Below are 19476 nucleotides of genomic sequence, written 5' to 3'. Positions count from 1 at the left end.
TCTTCAGTCAGGCTTTGTTCCATGACAGTGTATCAGAAAATCCCAAACTAGGTTGGGGTCCAATCTGAGTTATTCTGGAGGCTGAGTCAGAGCTAATTAGGAAAGTTAGGAGGGAGCCTGGGGTGGGTGAGTGTGTGTGCAGAGTACTTTAAACTGAGAATGTACAGGTCCTAGAACTTAGTACCTCCCAGAGGAAGGCAGTGGAGCCCAAGGATGGAGAGTGGAATGGGACTGGGCGTGGTGCTTGTTCTGTGTACCACCTGCCGGTCCATCTCTCTGGTTAGATGTAACCTCCCCAGCAAGTGCTCTTCCCTTTTACCCTTGAGGCCCCAAAGATTCACCTGCATGGCCTGTCCATAAGCAGGGAGGAGTTGCTGGAGGGCAGGCATTGGAAAATTCTGAAAGAGATGGCAATACCAGACCACCTTACCTGCCTCCTGAGAAACCTGTATGCATTTCAAGAAGCAACAGTTAGAATCAGACATGGAACAATGAACTGGTTCAAAATTGGGAAAGGAGTACATCAAAGCCATATATTGTCACCCTGCTTATTTAACTTATATGCAGAGGATATCATGCAAAATACCAGGCTAGATGAAGCTCAAGCTGGAATCAAGATTGCTGGGAGAAATATCAATAACCTCAGATATACAGAGGACACCACTCTAGTGGCAGAAAGTGAAGAGGAACTAAAGAGCCTCTTGTTGAAGGTAAAAAAGAAGAGTGAAAAGGCTGGCTTAAAGCTCAACATTCAAAAACTAAGATAATGTCATCTGGTCCCAATCGCTTCATGGCAAATAAATGGGGAAACAACAGAAACAGTGACAGACTTTATTTTCTTGGACTCCACCTGCAGAGGGTGTCTGCAGCCATGAAATGAAAAGATGCTTGCTCCTTGGAAGAAAAGCTATGACAAACCTAGAGAGGATGTTAAAAAGCAGAGACATTACTTTGCCAACAAAGGTCAGTCTAGTTAAAACTATGTTTTTTCCAGTAGTCATGAATGGATGTTAGAGTTGGACCCTAAAGAAGTCTGAATACCAAGGAATTGATGCTTTCAAATTGTGATGCTGGAGAAGACTGTTGAGAGTCCCTTGGATGGCAAAGAGATCAAACCAGTCAATCCTAAAGAAAATGAACCCTGAATATTCAATGGAAGGACTGATGCTGAAGCTGAAGCTCCAATATTTTGGCCACCTGATGTGAAGAACTGCCTCATTGAAAAAGATCCTGATGCTGGTAAAGATTGAGGGCAGGAGGAGAAGGGGGTGACAGAGGATGAGATTGTTGGATGGCAGCATTGACTCAATAGACATGAATTTGAGCAAACTCTAGGAGATGGTGAAGGACAGGGAGCCTGGTGTGATGGGCTCTCAAAGAGTTGGACATGACTGAGTGACTGAACATAACAAAGGCATTGGAAAGCAGAGGAAGGAACTTTGGGTTTCTAGTCTGGCACAGAAGGAGCTTGGAAGTTGCCACTATGTCCTAACAACAAGTTAAAAAACTAAACAAACTGAAAAATCAGCAACTCTTCTTAAGACCATCAGAGAAGTGAGGTTGCAAAACTGGAGACTCAGACAGGTTGGATACAGAGAATTACAACTTATTAGAGCAGAAATGTCTGCAAGAACCAGTGTCAAGGAAAGGAAACCTGAACTGTAATTAGTGAATTGTTGGAGGCTCAATGTGAACAACTCTGAGGGTTAAAAACTCCAGGGGGACCCTGTCATGGGGGATCTACCACGCTTTTGTGAATTTTATCTCCAGGAGCTCTATCAGGGTCTCACAGTGAATGTTGGAGATAAAAAATCCCCTGTGCTCCTGGCAGGGGGAAGGGAAAAGACATCATTTTGAAACATACCACAGCACTCTGTTCTCAACAGGCAAGGAGACTCTATTTGCCAGACCCTGAATTGGGGGTTTTATTAGAGCCTAATCAACCTAATCAATGTATCCAGGAGATAGTGGAGGAAAGAGGAGCCTGGTATGCTACAGTTCATAGTGTTGCAAAGAGTTGGACATGACATAGCAACTGAACAGCAACCACCAACCTGGGAGAAGGGAAATACCTGTCTCAGGCCCACTCTAGCCTTCCATTCGGAGGAAACGAAACACACAACTCCAGCCCCTTCCAGCCATTGTGCCACCTAAGCAGGGGGTGGGGGACAAATGAGAAGCACTGATAGTTCATAATTCAGGGCGCAGGGTCGCCAAAAGACCAAGATTTAATCACAGGACTACAGAATACTTTCCTCCTACATCTCACCGCTACTTTACTAAAGGCCTATTTACCACAGTTCCTTTTACCCAGTATATCATGTCTGCCTTTCAACAAAGAAAATACAAGACACATTAACAGGCAGGAACCACAGTTTGAAGATACTGACAAGCATCAGAACCAGAGTCAGATATGGCAGGAATGTTAGAATTACTAGAACAGGGATTTAAAAAAACTATGGTAAATATGGGAAAAGTAGACAACATGCAAGAACAGGTGGGTAAAGTAAGCAGAAACATGTAGTTTTTAAGAAAGAACCAAAAAGAAATGCTAGAAATTAAAAAAAAAAAAAGTAACAGAAATGCTAAATGCCTTTGATGGGCTCATTAGCTAAGGAAAGAATCTCTGAGCTCGAAAGCATGATAATGGAAACTTTCAAAATTAAAAAGCAAAGAGAAAAAAGACGTAAAAAAAACCCACAGAACAAAATATCCAAGAATTGTGGAACAACTTAAAAAGTGCAATGGGACTAGCAGGAAAAGAAAGAGACAGGAACAGAAGCAATATATGAACAATAATGACCCAGACTTTTCCAAAATTAATGTTAGACAATAAACCATGGATCCAATAAGCTCCCAAAACAGCAAGCATGATAAATGCCAAAACAAAACAACACAAAAAAATTACACCTAGGCTTATCATATTTAATCTTAAGATAATCAAAGACAAACACAAACTCTTGAAAGACACCAGAGGGAAAAAATCCTGCTTACAGAGGAGCAATGATAAGAATTACATCTGACTTCTCTCCATGCAATCTAAAAGAAAGTAGAGTTAAATATTTAAAGTGTTGAGAGAGAAAAGACTCCAACCTAGAATTCTGTGTCCTGCAAAATTATTCTTCAAAAGTGAAAAAGAGATTAAGACTTTCTCAGATAAATAAAAATTGAGGAAACTAGTTATCATAGAACTGTCTTAAATATTAAAAGAAGTTTGTCATAAGAAGGAAAATGACATAGGTCAGAAGTTCTGACTTACATAAATCAAGAGCATTAGAGAATGAGAAAGTGAAAGTGAAGTTGCTCAGTCGTGTCCAGCTCTTTGGGATCCCATGGACTGTAGTCTACCAGGCTTCTCTGTCCATGGGATTTTCCAGGCAAGAGTACTGAAGTGGGTTGCTATTTCCTTCTCTGGGGGATCTTCCTTACCCAGGGATCGAACCCAGGTCTCCTGCATTGCAGGCAGACGCTTTACCCTCTGAGCCAGAATGAGAAGGTGGATGTAAAAAAAACTTACTATTTAATTGATCTAAGAGGCAACAACTTGCTCAAAATAATAATAACAACAATGCATTTGAATATATATATATATATATACACACACACACACATTATATATTTTTGACAGCACTGGGGCTTCTCTGATGGCTCAGTGGTAAAGAATCTGCCTGCACTGCAGGAGACCCACTCCAGTATTCCTGCCTAGACAATCCCATGGACAGAGGAGCCTGGCCAGCTGCAGTCCATGGGGTCGCAAAGAGTTGGACATGACTGAGTGACTAAGCAGAAGCAGCAGGACAGCAATGATACAAGGGATGGGAGAGAGAAATAAAAACATTATAATGCCCTTGCAGTACCTTAGGTGAGGTGGTGTAGTGTTGTGGGCTTGGATTAATTGTAATTAATTGTAAACATATATTGCAAGCCCTAGGCCAACCATTAAAAAAAGAAGTATAATTCATACGCTAAGGAGAAAAAATAGAACTATATAAAATGCTCAATTAAAACCACAAAAGGTAGAAAAAGTATAGAAGACAAAGATAGAAACAAAGAGCAAGGGCAACAGATAGAAATCAGTAATAAATATGGTAGATATTAATCCAATTACATCAGTAATCACTTTAAATATCAATGACTTAAATATAATAAATCAATTAAAAGAGATTATCAGAGTGAAGTAAAAAAACAAGACCCAACTATATGTTGTCTACAACAAACCCACATTAAATATAAAAATACATGTAAATTATAAGTAAATGAATGGAGAAAGTTATACCCTTCTAAAAGGTGCTTACTCCTTGGAAGGAAAGTTATGACCAACCTAGACAACATATTAAAAAGCAGAGACATTACTTTGCCAACAAAGGTCCATCTAGTCAAGGCTATGGTTTTTCCAGTAGTCATGTATGGATGTGAGTGTTGCATTGTAAAGAAAGCTGAGTGCCAAAGAATTGATGCTTTTGAACTGTGGTGTTGGAGAAGACTCTTGAGAGTCCCTTGGACTCCAAGGAGATCCAACCAGTCCATCTGAAAGGAAATCAGTCCTCGGTGTTCTTTGGAAGGACTAATGTTGAAGCTGAAACTCCAACACTTTGGCCACCTGATGCAAAGAGCTGACTCATTTGAAAAGACCCTGATGCTGGGAAAGATTGAGGGCAGGAGGAGAGGGGGACGACAGAGGATGAGATGGTTGGATGGCATCACCGACTCAATGGACATGAGTTTGGGTAGACTCTGGGAGTTGGTGATGGACAGGAAGGCCTGGCATGCTGCCGTCCATGGGGTTGCAAAGAGTTGGACACGACAGAGTGAAAAAACTGAACAGTAATCAAAAGAAAGAGTAACTATATTAATTTCTGAAGGAGCACACTTCAGAGCAAGGAAAATTATCATGGATAGAGAGGGGTACCACATAATGATAAAGAGGTCAGTTCTCCAAGAAGACACAGCTATCTTCTGGTATATGAATCTAACAACAGATTATTGAAACATGTGAGGCAAAAACTAATAGAATTACAAGGAGCAAAGGATTATCCACTACTATAGTTGGAGACATTATCACTCCCTAAGAGAAATGTGCAGATTCAGCAGGAGGAAAATCAGTAAGGACATAGTTGGACTCAACAGCACCATCAGTCAACTGGATATAATTGACATCTATAGACTAATGCACCCAACAACAGCAGATTTTACATTTTTCTCAAGGTCACATGAAACATTAATCAAGATAGACCACATTCTGGGCCATAAAATACAACTTAACAAATTTAAAGGAGTATAAATCATGCAATGTCTGTTCTCAGACCATAATAGAATTAAACTAGAAATGAATAACAGAAAGATAGTTGGAAAATCCCAAAGTATTTGGAGATTTAACAACACACTTCTAAATAGCACATGGGTCGAAAAGGAAATCTCAAGAGGAATTTTAAAACATTTTGGACTAAATGAAAATGAAACCACAATTTATCAAAATGTATGGGAAGTAGCAAAGGTAGCGGAGAAGGCAATGGCACCCCACTCCAGTGTTCTTGCCTGGAGAATCCCAGGGACGGGGAGCCTGGTGGGCTGCCGTCCATGGGGTCGCTAAGAGTCGGACACGACTGAGCGACTTCACTTTCACGTTTCACTTTCATGCATTGGAGAAGGAAATGGCAACCCACTCCAGTGTTCTTGCCTGGAGAATCCCAGGGACGGGGGAGCCTGGTGGACTGCCGTCTATGGGGTCGCACAGAGTCGGACACGACTGAAGCAACTTAGCAGTAGCAGCAGCAGCAAAGGTAGTATTTAGAGGAAAATTTATAGCATTGGATGTATGTTTTAGAAAAGAATAAAGATTTAAAATCAATAAGATAATCGTCCGACTCTTTGCAACCCTATGGACTGTAGCCCATCAGGCTCCTGTGTCCATGGGATTCTCCAAAGGCAAGCTCCTGTGTCCACGGGATTCTCCAGAGGCAAGAATACTGAAGTGGGTTGCCATGCCCTCCTCCAGGGGATCTTCCCAACCCAGGGATTGAATCTACATCTCTTATGTCTCCTGTCTTGGCAGGCAAGTTCTTTATAATTAATGGTCCCTGGGGACCCCCACAAGTCATTATACACTTGTCCAAACCCATGGAATGTCCAACAGCAAGAGTGAACTATGGATTTTGGGTGATAATTTAGGGTCACTGATTGTAATATATGTACCTCTCTGGTGGGGGCATAGGTAGGTGTGTAGGGAAAGGGAGTATATGGGAAATCTCTGTGCTTCCTGCTCAATTTTGCCTTGAACATAAGCTGCTCTAAGACATGAAGCTTATTCATTGATAGAAGAAGGAGGAGGGGTCGGGGAGAGCGAAAAGGTGCAGGAGGAGAGACAGGCAGTACTGTCCCATCTCAGGGCACTAGCAGCAGCCACCCCAACTCCCTGGACTATGGGGGCCACCTCATTCATCCAGCCAACGCTGAATGAGACTGAAGTGCCAGCCCTGGGACAGATCAACATGGATCAGCTCCAGTGTGCTGTAGCGGCTCTCAGTCCTGGCTGTACACTCTAGTCGCCTGAAGAGCTTTGAAGCTGCCCAGGCCCAGGCCACACTCCTGAACAACTGGATCAGAATCTCTGGGGGTGGGATCTGAGCATCAGTATTTAAAGTTCCTCAGGTGTAATTGGGCTTCCCTGGTGGCTAAGATGGTAAAGCGTCTGCCTGCAATGCAGGAGACCCGGGTTCAATCCCTGGGTTGGGAAGATTCCCTGGAGAAGGAAATGGCAACCCACTCCAGTATTCTTGCCTGGAAAACTCCATGGACGGAAGAGCCTGGGAGGCTATAGTCCATGGGGTTGCAAAGAGCTGGACACGACTGAGTGACTTCACTTTCACTTTCAGGTGTAAGGACACAAATGAGCTTATTTACAGAACACAGACAGGAAACAGGCTTCAAAAACAAACGCACACAAATGAGCTTATTTACAGAACACAGACAGGAAACAGGCTTCAAAAACAAATGCGGTTACCAAAGGGGAAACATGGGGGTGGGGTGGGGATAAACTAGGAGTTTGGGGTTAACATACACACGTTACTATATATAAAATGGGGCTTCCCAGGTGGCTAAGTGGTAAAGAATCCACCTGCCAATGCAAGAGATGCAGGAGACTCGGGTTTGACCCCTGGGTCAGGACCTCTCCATTATTTTTGCCCGGAGAATCCCATGGACAGAAGAGCCTGGTGGGCTACAGTACATGGCGTTGCAAAGAGTCGGACATAATTGCATGACTGAGCACGCACTCATGCATATAGAAAATGGATAATCAACAAGGACCTACTGTATAGCACAGGAGCCTCTACTCAATACTCTGTAATAATCTATATAGGAAAAGAATCTCAAAAGGGATATATGTAGATATATAACTGAATCAGTTTGCTCTACACTTGAAACTAACACAACATTGTAAATCGATTATATTCCAATATAAAGTAAAAACTAAATTTAAAAAAAGAGATAGAAAAGTAATAGGGACCTGGCAGGAGACTGGTTTCCAAATTTGAGGAAGGGAAGTTAGGAACAGAGTTTCGTGGTGTGCAGGGAATGAAGTGGGAGTCCGTTCCCCCACCACCAGCCTTCCCCGGGGGCAGGAGGGCAGGGCCCAGTAGCAGAGGGAACCAGACCGCATAGTGGAAAAGCCACCTGGAAGCCAGCAGGGCCTGGTGGCTGCAGATTATCTGGCTGACAGCTCTTCCTGGAGCCTGTCCTAACCTACAGGGGGTGCTGCTTTCTCCAAAGGAGGCACCTGGCCACCATAATAGCCAAGCTGGGGTGCAGAGGGCTAGGACTTAGCTGAGGCTCAGGGGTGGGTTGAAGTGAGGAAAGGCTGTGCAGAAGAGAGACAGAAAGGGAGCCTGGCCTTTGGGGGTCAGACAGACCTGAATTGAATTCCCATTGTGTCTTCCTGGGAGAAACACTTAACCCCCTGAGCCGGGTGAAACAGGAATTCATAAGACATAAGTGGTCATCACTTTGTTGATCATCAGACACATGAGAGGCACTTGAGACATGAGGGTCTGTTATTTGGTCCCAGGAGAGGGTCTGAGGGTGCTGGCATTGCCCTGAAAGCCAGGAGCACTTCCAAGATCCCCAGTTGGAAAGACACCAGGGCTCCAGGCAGAAGCACTGGGTGGGAGGGTGAGTTTTGGTTGAGGGTGGAGTGGGAGTTACCTAGAGGGGCGATCAGTCCATTAAAGGAGAGGTGACAAGGATGAATGAAAGGTCAAGGGGAGAGAGGAGCCTTGGGCTCTAAACTGTTCAGAACCTCGGAGCAGCTCAGGGCTCTGGGAAATCAGTCCTAACAGTAAGGCTTGGCTAGGAGTCCAGAGCAGAACTCCAGCTCAGGGCCCGCCATGCTGAAGACAGACCCGGCCCTGGGAGGGTAGCCCCCGGCTCCTGGCTCTGAACTAAGCTGCCCTTCGTCTTAGGCAGGGAAATATTCAAGTGACCTCTGCTGCCAGGCTTCACCCAGCTTCAGGGATGCTGTTGCCGGCCTGACTCCCACCAGCTTGGAGCCCTGACTCCCCACTCCAGAGCAGCCTGGCTGGATGCAGGTCTTCTGGGATCCCTAGGGCCTCCAGGGAAGGCCGCCTTGTCTGGCATCCAGGGAGGTGACTTGCAGGGGCAACCAGGTGGCTGGAAAGAGCCTGTTGGATTTTGTTTTGTTTTGGGATCGCGTGTGGGAAGACAAGAAATGGCAGCCTTTTTTGGGGAGGCGAACTCTCCCTGGGCAGTGGCTGTCTGAGCTTTGGGAGCCCCTGGGGGTGCTGTCTGCAGCCCTGCCCAGCAGGCCTGGGGGAGGGGCTCCCTTTGATGCCATGGCCTCTGCATGTGGCTCTATTGTCCTGGAATCTCAGAGCAGCAGGGCTGGAGGGGATCTCTGAGATCAGATGGGCCAACAATTCCCTCCACCCTTGGAAAACCTGAGGGCCCACCATGCTGTCCTCTAAGGGCAAAGCAGCAGGAGGATTTATGTAAACATGTAGCCTGGGGTCTGCTCTCCACTGCTGTCTACACTGGAGGATGTCTAAGCATCCCCAGAATGCAAAGGTTGGGTCCATGACTCACCTGAAGCCCAGGGGAGGAAATGAGTGGCTGTCTGATTTCCAGGCAGAGCTCCTCAGAGAGGCTTTGAGGATGAATAGGGGGCTCTTTGGCAGGACTGCGCCAGACGGTCGGCCAAGGAGGGGAGGGGCTGGGCTGTGGGCTTTGAAGGAGGAAGAGGGAGGGTCCCCAGAATGGGAAGCCAGACTTCTGGAGGATGGCGTATTCCCCTCATCCTGGAGAACCAGCTCCAGGAAGCTGCTGGTCCTCTGTGGCCCTACTGCGGGGCCGCACTGTTTTTGGCATGCAGACCTGGGTCTAGAGATGTGGGTCTGTCTTTGAATGGCCCTCATCTTCCTAAACCAGGGCCCCCAGCAAGGAACACCCCAGCTGGGTAGTGGGACCTTGTCCCCGTGGATCCAGATGGCAACATTCTGCAGTTTTTGCACAACCAGAGGCAGGGGAAGACACCTTGAATCATGGCAGATAATCTGGTCTCTGCAACCTTAGCAAATGGGGCCCCAAAAGGATTTAATTTTATTTAGAAAGACCAAGAGATGTCATCACGAAGTGCCAAGAAATACAGTATTCCTTTTACCCAGAGGGCCTTGGGGGATTTGCACCTGTCAAAGAGATTTTACCAGGTTCTTCACCAGATCCAGGTCAGGGGGTTTCTCGGGGCTGCTGTTAGCTCATGCTTAGCTTAGGTTCCCTTCTGGGATCTCCCTCTTTGCCTGGCACTACCTTGGTGTCCCACCCCCTGCCTTCTCCGGGGGTCTTTTTCACACCCCTGGGTGGGCTCAGTCCTCACTCCACTACCTCTAGGCAGGTGGTTCTCAGACCAAGGGGCACGGATGCTTCTGTCTCCTGTCACCCAGTCTTGCCCCATCCAGCCCATCTCCACTCTGCAGCAGATGAAGCCTGTTGGAACATTTGTTTGATTGGGTCACTCCCTGGCTTCACAGTGCCCTCAGGCTCAGAGCCCAAGCCCACACACCCGACCCCAGATCCCCGTGTTCTCTGCCCCACCCACCTTCCTGGCCTCACTTTCTGACCCCGCACACCCTTGTTCTAGGAACACAGGGCTTCTCCTTGGTGCTCACATGCATTCGACTCCTTTCTACCTCAGAGTGGTCCCTATGCTCTCCCTCTGCCTGGAGTGTTCCTTCCTGGAATCTGGCTGACTCCAGAGCATCCTGCAAGGCTTGCTTCTGGGATGTATTGACTATTTTCCAAAGAAGGCTGCGTCTATATGTCATATACATACATATATATATTAATATTATATATATAAAAATAGGCTTCCCTGATGGCTCAGCTGGTAAAGAATCTGCCTTATATGCAGGAGACATAGGTTCAATCCCTTGGTTGGGAAGATTTCCTGGAGGAGGAAAATGGCAACCCACTCCAGTATTCTTGCCTGGAAAGCCCCATGGACAGGAAGCCAGGCAGGCTGCCATTAAAAGGGTTGCAAAGAGTCAGACTGAATAACTAGGCATGAGCATGCTCTATGTATTATATATACCCATCCCTCAGGTTCTTACCAGATGCCACCGATGCTTCTTTTCCAAGGGGTCAGAGTCTCTGTCTTCTGCACTTGGACCTGGCTCCATCTTTATAACTGCTTCAACCAGAAGAAAATGTCAAAGTGACACTATATGATTTCTGAAGATCCTTTCAAAGCCATGCGGTTTCCTCCTGGCTCTTTCTCTCTTGGGCTGTTTGTTCTTAGAACTCAGGTATCATGCTGTGAGGAAGCCCAGGCCTCAGAGAAAGACCACAGGAGTGTCCTAACCAACAAGACAGGCTCACATAGGAGTGAGTGAGCGTTCAGGTAATTCCAGCACCCAGGCTTCAAGTCCTCCAGCTGAGTCCCCAGGCATCATAGAGATAGGCCACCCCCACTGGGTCCTTTCTTTCTACATTTCTGATCCAAAGAAACCATGAAAGATAGTAAAAGATCATTGCTGTTTAAGCCACTGCATTTGAGGGTAATTTGCTATGTAGTAACAGATGCATTGGCCAACTCCGTGGTCCTGCCTCCCCGTCACGTGCACACAGCAGCGCTGTCATGATGGCTATTTGCATGTTTTTGTGAGCGATGCTTCATTTTCCCACTGGAACGTAAGCTCCACGAGGCCAGAACCCTGTCTGCTTTGTCTGTTTTGTCCCCGCAGTGGGCACAGTGCTTGTCTCTGTGTTCACAACATGAGGCTTGAACGAAGCTGGTGAGAGGCAGGGGCTTGCTCCAGCAACCTCTGGGCAGAATGCCGATGCTTCCAGGAATCTCCTGGGCACCGGCAGGTGACAGTGAGTGAGGAGGTGCCCCAGGATGGCTGGGGACCAGTGGGTGGCAGCAGACGGCAGACCCTGATGGCCACTGGAGCTGAGGGACTTCAGGCTCTGGTCCTCTTGGCAGGTCCCCCTCATGGCTGAGGATCCTTTGGTCTCTTCCCAGGGCACTGCACACAACTTGCTGATTCCTGCAGGGGCCTTGGTGCCCCCTCACCCTGGAGTGCTCTGTCCCTCTGCACGCTCCCACAGCCCATGGCTGTTACAGCCTGGCCCAACCTACATGTGTCTCCTCCAGGAAGCCTCCCACCATGGAGTCCCTTATATTTTGGATCACCCTTGTCGCTTGTCACAGGATGGTTCATGCACCCAGTGGCCCCTGGTCAACACTAAGGGGAGGCCGGGTAAAGTCCTCAGACCATTGTGGGGTACACAACAAGAAAATAGCCTCCCCCAGCATCTTCCCTTGAGACATTTTCCGGTTTGGAAAGGTCTCCTCTCCTCGGTTGGACCTTGCATCCCCCTATCACCATGGCAACCTGCATCTCATGACAAGCAACAACAGCATCGCAGGAGGTCTGGGAGTCACAGGCCTTTGCCTCCATCTGTCCTCAGAGGTTTCTGCCCCATCTCTTACCTCCAAGGTCTTCCGAATGGTTGGATGCCTGCCTGACATCTTGTTTAGGACCAGGGAGAGCACGGTGACCCCTTCTCCTGCATAGTCCCCGTTTTCTTTCTTCTACTTTCCTAGCTTGATGAAGGCCACAGGAAAAAACAAACTGAGATTTACTTTTTGTGATCGTTGCGACAGCTTTTGTGTCCTTTGGACATTCGAGGAGGAGTCATGGTCCCCACCCCACCCTGCTGCCACCCACTGCCCATCAGGAAGCCAGCTAATCCTTCTATTCTGTTCTTTCAAGGCTGTGCTTATACAGACTTGACTGAATCACCAGCCTGGGAGAGAGGGAGGCAGAGTGTTCTGAGAACCCTAGGGGGTTTGTCCATGAATGAAAAAACACAGGAGGGTGTTTGTTGCGGGGCTGTGTCAGGGACTGATCTGGGTAGATTACCCAAAGCAGTGTAAAACTCAGCCCCTCTTAAATGGGGAGCCCAGCACCCTCTACCTAACTTTGGTTCCACAGGACCCTCTTGCTCTTCCCTCCACAAATGGTGACTCTTGCTTGGCTCCTGAGCCGGTTCTCTTCAGTTACTTGAGTCCTCCCATCTCCCGGGCCCTGCATCGCTCTTGCACACAGACGTGCTGCTGAATTCACTCCGCCCAGAGGCCCCTGGGAGCCGGCTGGCGGTGGTGACTCAGGGCAGCCTATTTCCCCAGAGCATCTTCTTAGAAAGGGATGGCCCTGCCCTTCCCGGGTAGCTTTCTGCACCACCCCCGCCCCAGCTTCTAACACCTGTCTCTGGGTCGCTTCCCAGCCTTTTCAGCGGGGCTTCCAGCAGCTGCAGCTCGCCTGAGCTTGCAGCGCAGCAGGAGTAAGGGCATGGGAGGGCACCAGAGGACCATGGGATCTCTGGTCTGTGTCCCTCTCCAGGGAACCTCAGAACCATGGCACAAAGGGACTTAGGCACAGAAATGTGTCTTTCTAATGAGACAGTCACAGCATCTGCATCATCCAGTGTCCCTCCCGCGGCCCCACTGGGAGGTGGCAGTGGTTGGCTGAGCTCAGGGGTGGAAACTGAAAGAACTAGGGTGGCACTGAGCCAGGACTGTGCATCCATAGGTTGGTCAGTCACCTACGACGCGGCAAAGAACTCTGACCTGTCGGGGTGGTGTTAGCGAAACCGATCAGATTTGGACTACATTAGAGAAAGCAGTAGGACTGGGCAGCTGGGAGCAAGAGGAGACCAGAGATGCCCCCAGAGAGATCCCAGGGCTGAAGCTGCTGCTATTCACGTGACACCTGGGCAGCTCTGGACCTTGAGTCCTAGTGGGTCACAACTGCACTTCCCTCCATCACTGCCTCTGTCCTGCCCCGTGGCTCCTACCTTGTCCACTGTCTGGCCAGTGTTCAGTGTTTGTTTTATCTGGAAGTTTTATGCTTTTGCATTGAGAGTTGATTTTTGTATATGATATGAGATTTAGGTAGAGGTTTTATTTTTAAAAATTCATTTATCATTGTTGCTGCATGGGCTTTCTCTGGTTGCGGGGAGCAGGGGCTACTCTTTGTTGTGTGAGAGCTTCTCACTGTGGTGGTTTCTCTTGTTGCAGAGCACAGGTTCTAGGCACACAGCTTCAGCAGTTGCAGCGTGTGGCCTCAGTAGTTATGGTCACGGGCTTAGCTATTCCCAGACATGCTGGATCTTCCCAGACCAGGGATGGAACCCATGTCTTCAGCATTGGCAGGTAGATTTTTAACCACTGGACCACCAGGGAAGTCCAGAGGTTTTATTTTTTGGCTTATGGATTTTCTGTGTTGCATCATAAATTATCACAAATTTAGAGGCTTAAAACAAAACACATTTATTATCTCACAGTTTCTGCGGGTCAGGAGTCTGAGCTCAACTTAGCTGGGTCATCGTAGGGTCTCATTGGGCTATGTTCTCATCTGGAGGCTTGACTGGAAAGAATATGCTTCCAAGCTCATCCAAATTGTTGGGGGAATTCATCTTGCTGGTGACTTTCAGCTCCTAGAGGCCACCTAGTTCCTAGAAGTCTCTCTCCTGCAGTTCCTTGCTTTGCAGGCTTTCCAAACACAGCTGCCTACTCCATCAAGTCATCAGGGAGAGCCTCTGGAGCAAGTGGGCAGCAAGATGGAACCTCATACAACATGATGTAGCCATGGGAATGACATCCCATCACTTTGCCATATTCCATTGGTTAGAAGCAAGTCACAGGTCCCACCTACACTCAAGAGGAGGGGTTTACACAAAGCTGTGAACATGAGAAGGCAGGAGTCATGAGGGGCCACCTAAGACTCCATCTGTCACACTGTCATATCATTTAATGAAAACATGATCCTTTCTTCATTGAATTCTGTTTGAACTTTTGTCCAAAATCAGTTGATCGTATTTGTGTGAGTCTAGTTCTGGACACTCTTCTATTCCACTGATCTACCCATCTGTCCTTTGGCCAGAAACATAATGTCCTGAGACTGTAGATTTCTACTAAATCTGGAAATCAGGTAGTGAGATTCTTCCAACTTGGTTGTTCTTTTCCAAGATTGTTTTTGGATATTCTAGGTTCTTTTGCTTTTCAACATAAGTTTTAACCTCAGTTTGCAAATTTTTTACCAAAAAAATCCTGCTGGAAGTTTGATTGCAGCTGCTCTGAAGTGATTTATAGAAGTGATAAATCTATAAAAGTGATTTTAAAATGTGACAAGAGTTGAAAACTGATTTGAGTTCACATTGAAAAAACTCCAGATTTCTAGGTTTTCTTGAAACACAAAAATAGGAAAATGGGACCACACCAGGCCTGTAACAACTGCCGCACGGCAACGGTCGCCGCTGCTTTGTCCAATGCTCTGCTCCAGCAGTGCTGCTGCCCGCCTGGCCCCTTCGGCCCTGGGGTCTGTGGTTCCTGCGTTAAGTTCTGGCTTTGGGGAAAGATGCCCTCTTCAGTACTCTGCATCTGGTTAATATCTTGCAGTCGTTCAGAACTCAGCTCTAAACTCAGGGTTCCTGAGTGACTCTTCTGGACCTGAACAGGGGGAGGACTCGAGGCTGGTGATCTGGGAGTTCCCTGTGCTTTCTCAGTCCTCGGTCCAGGGCTGAGGGGCTTGTTGGTATGATTCACGCAGCTCAAGGTCTCTCTCTCACAGAGCTCCCAGAGGGCAGGGACCACGTCTTCTGGTCACTGCTGTACCTTCAGTGCCTGCCATGGTGTCTGCATGGGGAGAGCTCAGTGAGCGTCCAATTCAAGGACAGATGAGCCCTTCTCCTGGGCTGTAGCTAATGCAACTTTAAGCTGCTCCTCACGTCCCTGCTTCCCCTGCACCCCCACCCTCTTGGTCTCACTTGATGACATTGTGCCTGTGAAAATGGCCCACCAGGATCCTCGTGTCTCCAGCCTGCAAACTGTTAACTTCTAACAAGACAAACTGGACTCCCAGCCTGCGGCCTCCCTGCCTGACCTAAAGGTTTTAGCTGCTTTTCCTTCTTTTCTTTTCCTGTTTTAATTAATTTTTAAATTAAGGCAATATTTATGTACATTAAAACGTAAAAATCTTAATTGTTCAGTCAGTGTTTTGACAGTAGTATACACCTATATACCCACCACTCAAAACAAGATATAAAACAGTTCCAGGGGACTTCCCTGGTGGTCCAGTGGCTTAGACTCCGAGCTCCCAATACAGGAGGCCCAGGTGCCATCCCTGGTCAGATCCTGCATGCCATAACTAAGATCTGGGGCAGCCAAATAAATATTAATATTAAAAAAAAAAGAGTTCCATTGCCCCAGAAAGTTCCCTCAGGGCTTCCCTTCACCACTACTTTCTGATGGCTACTCCCATAGAGTAGTTTTGCCTGTTCTAGAACTTTCTATATGTAATTCATGCAGCATGTACACTCCATCTGGCTTTTCTCACTCAGTGTAATGACTGTGGGATTCATACATCCTGCTGCATCACCTGTACAGCCAGAATGGTATTGTCTGAGTATCTGCTGAGTAATATTCCATCGTCTGGATGTTCCACAACTGGTTTGTCATGTCACCTCTTGGACGCTTGAACTGCTTCCTGTTTGGGTGATTAGGAATAAGGCTGCTATAGATGTTCTTATACAAGCCTTTTTGTGGACATATGTGTTCACTCTCTTCAGTAAATACCTGGGAGTGGAATTGCTGGACCATAAGGTAGACATTGATCTAACTTTTAAGAAACTTCTGCTTGCTTTCTAAAGAAGTCTCAGTTTATTCTTTCTGCTCTTGGCCTCCTGTTCTCTGGACGAGAAAAACAGATCCCAAGAATCAGCAAAGATCAGAGCTGGAGGAGTTTTCAGAGGTCAGCTCCCCACTGCTCACCCTGAAGTGGGGGAGGGGTGAAGTTTGTCCAAGGAAGCCTGGTGAGACCTGAAGAGCCAGAACTGGACTGATGCTTACATGTTAAGTCGCTTCAGTCATATCCAGCTCTTTGCAAAGCTATGCACTGTAGCCCTCCAGGCTCCTCTTTCTCTGTCCATGGGATTCTCCAGGCAAGAATACTAAAGTGGGTTGCCATGTTCTCCTCCAGAGGATCTTCTGGACCCAGGGGTCAAACCCAGGTCTCCTTAATCTCCTGCACTGGCATGTGGGTTCTTTACCACTAGCGCTGCCTGGGACTGGTAGCTCCTGAAAAATTTGCTCCTATTTTCAGCCAGGTTGAGCGCATCTGTTCTTGGAACCAGGTTTCTTGAGAGAAATATATGAATAGAATTGCAAGCTCAAGCTCCGGCCTACTACTCACATAACACTCACCCAGAAGGAGTAATGGGAGATGCAGCCAGGTAAGAGACCCAAGTCACAGCTCCAGCAGGACAGACGCCATACCGCCTTGTGCACAGGTGTGCTCTCCCTGCAGTGCATGTAGGACCTGCTGAGTACACAGGACTAGCTGCCAGACGCCAATGTGCTGAGGGACAGGGGCCTTCCTGGGAGACTTCCTGGAAGAGTGGGCATGGAGCTGATGCCTGGAGAACTATCCCTCCCAAATCTTGCAGCAATCTTACTTCCATGGGTCTGTCTCACAGAAGACCAGTCCAGTAGCAGGGTGGGGGCTCACTTGTTTTACATCTGGGGATATTGATACTCCAAGAGGCAAAGGGACAAGCCCAAGGGAGTTCACAGAAGAGCTGGAACCAGAACTGGTGGTGGTGGTGGTGGTGGTGGTGGAGTTCCTTGACCTGAGAGGAGATGGGCTTGGGGGTGGCAGGGGACTTCTGCCTTCATAGACACCGAGAGCAGCCTGCATGGACCTGGAAGTGTGAATTTCCGCTCTGGACAGCTGGTTGCAATTACCAAGGGCAGGACGACAGGCAGGCGAGGGGCGCCCTGCCTTCAGAGAAGGGTGACGGAAGGCAGGGTGCTGAAAAAATGTCCTGGAATGCAAGCCAGCTGGATGGCTCTTCCTTGAATGTTCCAGCTTTTAAAAAAATGAAACTTTGCTACTTTTCTCTGGTCCACACCAATTGGGCATGTGATTCTGAAGACCTCATACAATTTTTAAAAACAAGAAAAAAGTGCTTTTTCTTGGAAAGCAATGGACAAGTGTTTTTCTGTAGATTCACTTGCCAGAGGGGACTCCTGGGTACTCCTGAGCTCAGCTGGCTGGAAAAGCCCCAGAGTCCATGGGGCCCCAACCAGCTCCAGGGCACGAGAGTGCACAGGAATCCTGGAAGCCGCCTTTCTGCTCTCTCTCCCCTTCTTTTTAAGGGTCCTGGTCTACCTTGTACAGAAGGAAGAGGGTGATGCCTTCTTAAAGCCCACTGGAAGTCAAGGTCGTGGTTACCTTGGTGGGATGGGGAGGGCACTCGGGGCTCCTGGGAGCTCACATGTTCTGTTTTTTGTCTGGATGCTGGTGGCATGGTATGATGGGTTTGGGAACACTCAGCAAACTGCCTGTTTATGACTTGTGTGCTTATCTATATGTCAACCACACTTCAAACAGTTAAAAAAGAAAAAAGAAAAAAAAAACAAAAACAAGGCCTGAGTTAAATCAATAAATGTTAGCTTCATTTAAAAGAAATAATAAAGTTTCAACATGAAAAAAATCAGATTTAAAGTATTTTATTAACAAAAGCTTATCTGAAATCACTTGGTTTGCAAATTTTGCAATGAAACTGCTTTATGAATTACAGTGATCTCTTTCTTGAGCTTTTTATTTCCCTCATGAATTATACTGAATTTAGCAAAACATGCTGCTTGGCACATAATAAAAACCCAATAACTTAATAAACAAATGAATTTGGTTAAAACAAAAAGTTTAAATAAAGGACAAAGGAATTAAGTCTGTTTGATTAATATAAGGCAGACAACAGGCATTATCTTGCAAAGTGGAGATGACCAAAACCAAGGCATGCAGGAGTTAGGGAGGTTATACACTGTCGTGATTAGGAACGAATCTCTGCCCCTAGAAAAGCCAAATTGCCCTTTTCCCAGAGAGGAGCCAAAGTGCCTTTCTTATACCAGGGAAGGCCCTGCAACTCTGCAGTCACAGGCGACTGGACAAAACAGCCCTCGGTCCCCGCTCTTCAGGGAAGCGACAAATGGAGGGCTCGAGGTGTTGCTGCCCAGCCGTCTTGGGGGAAGATCTAGGTGTGAGCATTTGGTGAAAGGCCACCACATGCTGCTAACAGGTGGGGCTCCCGGGGTGTCTCCTGGGAGCCCAGTGGGGATTCCTTGGGTGGAGCCCATCTCCAGTGACCCTCTCTACCCACCGCAGGAGCAGAGCTGGGTCAGCCAGAAACTTAGGCCAACTTTCCGTTCCAAGAGCCAGGAAAGGCTGGGGCAAGGGATGTCTGCAAGGTGCGGGAACAGGCTTGGGAAAGGCTTTTCCAAAGAGTGGACTGTGTACCCCAGCTGGCCCCAAATTCAGAGAAATAAGAAGGCAGAACACATCCCTTAGGACAAATCAAGCCCTCTTCCCTGACGTCTCCAGCCTCCCCTATGGTCTTCCTCTCTAGCTGCTGTTCCCCTGCCCTGAGCGCTCTCCATCCACAGCCCCACCCCCTCCACCAGGCTGACCCCCATCCACCACACTCACACTTCTGTCTCTGGTCTCCTCGCCCAGGTAGGCGGTCAGCCCCCTATCATTGCCCATCCCAGCAGAAAAATCGTACTCAGAAGGGACTAGAGACTGACATCAGTGAGTGGATGCATGGACACCCCACTGTGGCTTCCGGAATCATTCACTGGACAGTCATTCACTGGACAGTTATTCACAGGCGTGTGGACACAAGGGTTCAAGTCTGGGCCCTGCAGGTCTCGTCTCAGAACAGCCCTGCCTCCGTTTTCACATCTGTAGGATAGGGGAATCATTCTTGCCTGCCCCACTGGGGAGCTGTAGAGACCCACCCAAGTAGGAAGATGGTGAACAGCTGTGGGTGGGACTGTGAAGGACACTTGGAAAGACCAGACAAATGGGGTCTGGGTTCAGTCTGGATGGGGCCGTGGGGAAGGGA

Source organism: Bos mutus, chromosome 18 (assembly GCF_027580195.1).
Source record: "Bos mutus isolate GX-2022 chromosome 18, NWIPB_WYAK_1.1, whole genome shotgun sequence".
Taxonomy (NCBI): Eukaryota; Metazoa; Chordata; class Mammalia; order Artiodactyla; family Bovidae; genus Bos; species Bos mutus.
Note: the sequence above shows the minus strand (reverse complement) of the source record.